Raw genomic sequence first — 6,359 nt, 5'->3', positions numbered from 1 at the left:
TCTCTCCATGTTTTCTTTTTAGCTTCTTTAATAATTTTGTGAGTCATTGCTCTTTTCTTTTTATATTCAATGAGGTTTTCGGTTGTTACATTTTTCTGTAATATTTTAAATGCTTTGTTACGTTCTTTAATTGCTGTACTGCATTCATCATTCCACCAAGGAACTACTTTCTTCTTACCTTTTACTTTGATTTCTGGGATGCTAGAACTTGCAGCATTTAAAATGTGTTCTGTTATGTGTTTTGAACATTCTTCAATGTTACCTTTTAATGTAACCATATGGCCGGTTTTTTCACAATTGATTTTAAATTTTTGCCAATTAGCTTTATTGAAGCACCGTCTTGTTAACATGAAATCTTGCTGCCTATTTATACTGTCATTAATTATTGTACTCCCTGGAAAGTGATCACTCCCTGATGTAGTCTCCCTGTTAATATCCATTCACATAAACTAACAAGACAGTCAGTTATTAATGTAACATCTAGACATGAAACTGTTTTTATGAATATTTACTCTTGTACCGTTTCCATTATTAAGACAAACTAATGATATTTCATCCATCATTTCTTCAACTATGACGTCATTATGATCTGTCTTCTTGTTACCACAGACTATTGAGTGCATTAAAATCACACCATAATTCTCTTCTATGTATTTTTCCTGCTACTTCTTTAAACATTTCACTATCAAGACTTTTACAAGGATTATAGTAATTTATCATTGTAATATTTCCATATTTTCTTAATTTAAATATTTCTATATTAACACATTCTAGTTCTTTATTCGTTATGTTTTTCTTATAAGTGGCACATCCACCTCCACTACCATGACTTCTATCCTGTCTTTCTATATCCTGGGATTTTAAATTCTAGGTTAGGTTTCAACCATGTTTCTTGAATACATATTATATCTGTGATTATTTCTAAATCATAAATAAACGTTTTAAGTTCTTGTCCATTGGCTATTAAACTTCTAGCATTCCATTGAATAATATGTAGAACCATTATAAAACCTTGAATCCTGAGCATTCTGTTGTTTCACTCAAAATGGTTTGAATCTGATCTGCTTGGATTTCTTTCATATCTAAGAATCTTCCTGCTGCTGTTACGGTTGCTTTTATTTTATCGCTTTTCTTCATTTGTATTGTAACATTGATAATATGGCACATAAATGCTACAAAGTTTTCTTTTTTCACCACCATTGAATTTTCATCCACTCTACATTTATGTTTTTTGTATATTTGTTGTTGGTACTAAGATTTGTCTCTGATCATTCTGCCCTTGATTTGAACTCCAAGTTGTGTTTCTTTGACCTGTTTCTCCTGACCTAATTTCTCTTGAGTTATTTTCCTTACTCTTTTTAAAGCTTCAGCACATGAAACTCTTTGTTATTTTATTTCTTTGAGCTTCTCTGGCTTCCTTTTGTATTTTACATCCACCATATGCTGCACTATGCTCTCCTCCGCAGTTGCAACATTTGATTTTAGCATCTTTTTCACATTTTCCATATTCATGTGGACCTCCACATCTTGCACACCTGGTTTTTCTTTGCAATGTGTCCCATTCTTTGACAAGTAAAACATCTGAGGGGTTTGGGGATGTTTTGTCTAACCCTGAAGTTCAAATATCCTAGCTGGATATTTTCTGGCATGATATTTTCAAATTGCAGAATTACTGCCATTGTGTCTTTAAGTTTCCCATCTTTTACTTTTAATCCTGGTGGCGTCTGTTATCTTCCCTCCTTTGATTTCTTTTTTCACATCCTCCATTGGAACTCCTGATATTACTCCTCTCAGTCTTGCTAAAGACCCTGGAATATATGTTTTAATTCTTTCCCCCATCAAGTTTTTCATTCTGATTATCTTTTGTTGTTGAGTTTCACTGCTAGCATATATTAGCACTCTTCTGTTATTCATGATTCTAGCCGTTTAAATTTTTCCTATTTCTTCCTCTATTGCTCTGGTCAACTTTATCGGGTGGATAAATCCTCCTTCTTGCTTGAATTCCACTATGATTTTAAATTCCACTTCTCTATTAAAGTCATTCTGTTCTGACCTCGCCCTGTCGTTTGTTTTTGTCTTTTTGTTAGCTTCTTCTCTGGCTTCGCTTTCTTCCGACCAACTTCTTGGCCTTTCTTGTCTCTTCCTAAGTGTTCTTTTCATTCTTGCTGATCTTGATATCATCCATTCCATTTCATTTCCACTATTCCCTTCTGATGTAGAAGCCATGTTGCTACAGTCAATGTACAGTTTATGAAATCCGCCAAAATCAAATCCTACCGCCTTCGTTTGTTTGCTACGTTCACTTGCTTCTCCTTCCGCCAACTCCTCCCTCCTTCCGACCATTAAGCACATGCATGAATGAACGCCGCAGCTCCCTTATATACACCACGCCCACCTTAAGAACCGGAACTTCTCACCTGGAAACTATTTGTGTGGAATTATGTATAAGTCTATACCACTACATATTTGGCGTTTGTTAGCTTCTGTTAGCTTCTTGGTGCAGCTCCGTTCTCCTGCTACTGGTAGCTAAAATTACGATACCCTCACTGAGTATCCCTCTGAAAAATGAACCCATTTAAATCAAGAAATAAAGAAATCCCTCCATGGTGATACCACGATAGAGAGCGTTCATTTTATAGCGTTAACACGGTGCTGTAAGTGGTCCGGTATGAAACTGGGTGATAGAACAACACAGCACTTTTAAATTTCAATATTCAGAATGCAGAAATTGTTTCCGTTGTTTTAAAAGGTTTATGTCAGTCTGCCTTTTGCCCATCTATACGCTTCCCAACCGCCCTGCACCTTAGGGGGTAAAAAAAAAAAAGACATGCACATTGTGCAAATGTAACAGTGTTTTGGTTGTAGAATCCCACTTGCTTTATGCATCAGTGCAATGGGGAAATAGCGCCCCCTCTCTGTGTGGCTGGTTATATACTGCTGGCTCCTGTACTCATTGCCAGTCTGTGAAAGCTGCACGAGAGTGTGCTGATTGAAGCTGAGCCTTTGCACTGATTCGATCCCCGATATGTTCTCATTCAGTAAATAAACTGCAGATCACCCAGAAACTCCTTGTCTTCATTAAAAAACTACACAATGCAGAGTCGAGGGGTTACTTGGGCCGGCCTGGTACAGTGGAATGGTTATCTTAACACCGGTGCTGTAAGTGGTCCAGTATGAAACGGGGGTGATAGAATGTCAAGAATCAGAATGCAGAAATTGTTTCCGTTGTTTTAAAAGGTTTATGTCAGTCTGCCTTTTCCCCATCGATACGTTTCCCGACCGCTCTGCACCTTAGGGGTTAAAAAAAGACGTTCACATTGCGCAAAACTCTGAAACAGGAGAAGCGGGACATGAAACGGAGCGACGAACTAGATGTGAATTATGGCATAAAAACAGAGAATCCGGTGCTAAACAGTGAAAAATCAACACATGATGTGAAACACATGACGATTAGGCGGCGCAGCAGCTGATGAGTGAAGATTACTGATGGTCAATAAATGATAAAATAAATCTATCAACAGGAAAGAATGCCTCATGGACGCCTCCCTGGTGAGGTGTTTCGGGCACGTCCCACCGGGAGGAGGCCTCGGGGAAGACAGACCCAGGACACGCTGGAGGGACTATGTCTCTCTACTGGCCTGGGAACGCCTTGGGATTCCCCCGGAGGAGCTGGAAGAAGTGACTGGGGAGAGGGAAGTCTGGGCCTCCCTTCTGAAACTGCTGCCCCCGCGACCCGACCCCGGATAAGTGGAAGAAAATGTATGGATGGATGGAACAGGAAAGAAACTAAAGTGGACATAGCAATAAACCAAGAGAGGATAAAACTAATCAAATTAAACTAAATGGAAATGAATGAAGAACAAATTGCAAGAATAAACTAAGAAACTAAAGTAAATACAGAGGAATAAGCTGGTATGACAAGACCTTTAGAGCAATAATTAATACAGAGACTGTATGACAAGAATAAACAGACACTATTTCCAGATAAAAGGTCAAATAATATTGTTGAAGTGTCATGGGTTTGTTGAGACCACATCTAGTACTGAGAATAAATATATCTTACAGACCATAACAGTAAAGAACTGATCACTTATTTCAGTGATTCCTGAGAATAGGGACAAAATGGGTTTTAATTTTCCCATTTTTTTTTTTATTTCTCAACCTTATATATGCAAATATGACAAATAATGTTTTGGAAATGTAAAGACGCTAAGGTACAGGCTCCCAGTTACAACATTTAAAAAAAAAATAATAATAATTTATCGACCTGGCCTAGAACGTTGTCATCACCATCTGACAAAAATAAATAAAACATTTTTTTTAATCACCCTAATAGTGATATTTTACTCATTTTACAGACAAATGCTTCTCAAGAAACAAAATAAATATTATTTAAAACAAAAAACAACAAAAAGTTCATCTGAAGGAGTTGACACAGAACTGAAGGTGACAAACTAGTGAGTAAAATGAAAAACTTGATACATGTGAAGTAATGCAATTTATGTAAAATACATTAAAATGAATTAATGCCACATTTAAGTGAGATTTGACAACAATTTCACTGAAAGAGTCAGAAAAACTGACGGAGTTGACGAAATGCCAAACTACCTCAATTTATATGATGTTATTCTGAAGGAGGCCATGTTGTAGCTCATCAGGTCCATGAAATCTTCACATTTTTACCAAAATTAAGCTTTTATTTCACAAAATTTCATCAAAGTTTTGTAAATTGTCAGTTATGGTGTTGACACATCATGGTTGTGACAAACAACTTAGGAATAAAAAGAAGAAAAAACTAAAGAATAACTTAAGCTAACCAGAGCTAACTAGCCCTCTTAGCAAAGGAAGAGAAAGGAAGAGGTCATGGGGTCCTCAGAAGTTCTGGTGCCCCCCAATAATGCCTGATTTTTTTACATTCTTTTCATGTCTGACGGTGTTGACAAAAACTAGGGACAAATTTCAGTGGAGTTGGAAAATATATAAAAATGATTTTTAATTCAATTTATTGATACTTTTATAATTATTTATATGACTACTTATACTTAATTGTCATAATATATAATTTTAGTATTTCTTTAATTATTTTAAACTATTATAATGTATTGAGTTCTGCTCCTGGACGAGGGCTTTTACAGGCATCATCCACCGACTACAATGTTTAAAATAAAAAAATATTCAGCAAATACCTGGAAAATATACATTGTTGTGCTCACATGACCCAGGTTAGTTTAGTCAGATATTTGAAAAACATATATTTTGTGTATATTTTATTCAAATTTTGTGCTTTATCCATAGGACCTGTTTTGTCTCTATTCTCAAGAATCACTGATTTATGTTTTTAATCAGATTTGATTATATTTATTTCTTCAATATTATTTTTCATGTCAGTGTTAATGTCATGAGGCTGATGACTCCATGACACTTTCAATTTGACTCATTAGGATTTGATTAAGAACCAGATTTGTTCTTTGTCATTTCTGTCCAGTAAAACTATTAATCTATAATCAATAGACAGGTCTATATAAAGATATAATCCATGTTTCTGTCTCATATTTCTATGGCATTAAAAGGATCTGGAACTTTAGTTTTTCCACTGAAAGCTCTGGTTTGAACAATAAATGTCATGTGGGTGAAGTTTTATGGATGATTCTCTGATGTCCCATTCTCCTGAAGGCAGCACAGAGCTGCACCACCAGAAACTGACAAACACTGAAGAGAAGAAGAGTTATGATTAATGTAGTTACAGTTCTATCCATGTTTTAATGCTGCAGCTCAGTCGTTTGCAAATAGTTCAAAGTTTAAACTGGCATGTTGAACATCTTTTATCTGGTCATTTTATGGAATATTTACAACTAGAAAATGGCACAAAATAAGAATATTTCTCCACTCTGATTGGCTGCTGTTAGACCTACCAATTTTAACTTGAATGTTCATTACATTTTTCATAGACGCCTGTGAAAATAATTTCTATTGCCATGACTTTTTTGTTCTCTGGTAAATTATCTTGATGATAAATACAGAAACAAGCATAAAAATCAAAACATCTACAATAGTGATAGTAATATTAATGATAAAATAATAGTCAGTGCAAAGTAGCCTGTAAATTCTTTGGTGGGGGGCAGTGAGGGACCTGGATAAAGGCTGGGGGGGCGCTGGGCTGAAAAAGGTTGAGAAACACTGGTCTAATTGAACCATGGATATAATTTGAAGTAGATTTCCTTATTTGAAACACCATTAATTTTACCTAATTATTGAAGATGTGGTTAAGTTTTTATAACTAGTTTATTTTAAATATATTTTTTCTCAACACTATCTACAATAACTATTTGAAGAATCTGAGTTAATATGAGTTACAACAA

Source organism: Poecilia reticulata, chromosome 2 (assembly GCF_904066995.2).
Source record: "Poecilia reticulata chromosome 2, P_reticulata-male-v2, whole genome shotgun sequence".
Classification (NCBI taxonomy): domain Eukaryota; kingdom Metazoa; phylum Chordata; class Actinopteri; order Cyprinodontiformes; family Poeciliidae; genus Poecilia; species Poecilia reticulata.
The sequence above is the reverse complement of the archived record's forward strand: the minus strand, read 5'-3'. Positions refer to the sequence as shown.